The sequence below is a fragment of the Bison bison genome, unplaced genomic scaffold (assembly GCF_000754665.1).
Source record: "Bison bison bison isolate TAMUID 2011002044 unplaced genomic scaffold, Bison_UMD1.0 scf7180017864373, whole genome shotgun sequence".
NCBI lineage: Eukaryota > Metazoa > Chordata > Mammalia > Artiodactyla > Bovidae > Bison > Bison bison.
The window spans coordinates 4,862,116-4,862,817 of record NW_011494945.1 but is presented as its reverse complement, the minus strand read 5'-3'; the positions used below and the strand labels follow the sequence as shown (position 1 = coordinate 4,862,817).

General features: G+C 47.2%; 1 protein-coding gene across 1 annotated transcript in view; it reads right to left on the bottom strand.

The window, feature by feature from the left end:
• Positions 1-702, bottom strand: part of CDK19 (cyclin-dependent kinase 19) — a 272,481-nt gene that overhangs the window by 270,987 nt on the left and 792 nt on the right. The window lies entirely within an intron of this gene.

The window sequence follows — 702 nt, the reverse complement described above, 5'->3', positions numbered from 1 at the left end:
TATGCTATCTAGGTTGGTCATAACTTTCCTTCCAAGGAGTAAGCGTCTTTTAATTTCATGGCTGCAATCACCATCTGCAGTGATTTTGGAGCCCAGAAAAATAAAGTCTGACACTGTTTTCACTGTTTCCCCATCTATTTGCCATGAAGTGATTGGGACCAGATGCCATGATCTTCGTTTTCTGAATGTTGAGCTTTAAGTCAACTTTTTCACTCTCCTCTTTGACTTTCATCAAGAGGCTTTTGAGTTCCTCTTCACTTTCTGCCATAAGGGTGGTGTCATCTGCATAGCTGAGGTTATAGTACTCCCCAATGTCTGTCTCTTACAGCGCTTAGGGCAATCAGATCTCCATCTGCCATTCCTACATCTTTTTTTTTTTTTTTTTTTTGCGTGCTAAGTCGCTTCAATCGTGTCCCTCTCTATGGGACCCTATGGACTGCAGCCGCCAGGCTCCTCAGTCCACGAATGGGTTGCCATGCCCGCCTCCAACCCAGGGATCGACCGCCCGTCTCCTGCATTGGCAGGCGGGATCTTTACCACTAGCGCCACCTGCGAAGCCTGCAGCTTTTGCAGGGCCCTGAAACCCAAGCTCACTTCCTAGCGCAGTGAAGTGTGCCCTAAGCTTGGCTCGGGGAGAACTTGAATTGAGGATGAGTGTTTACACAACATTAAGAATTTCTTTCAAAGCAATGTAGGATGGGG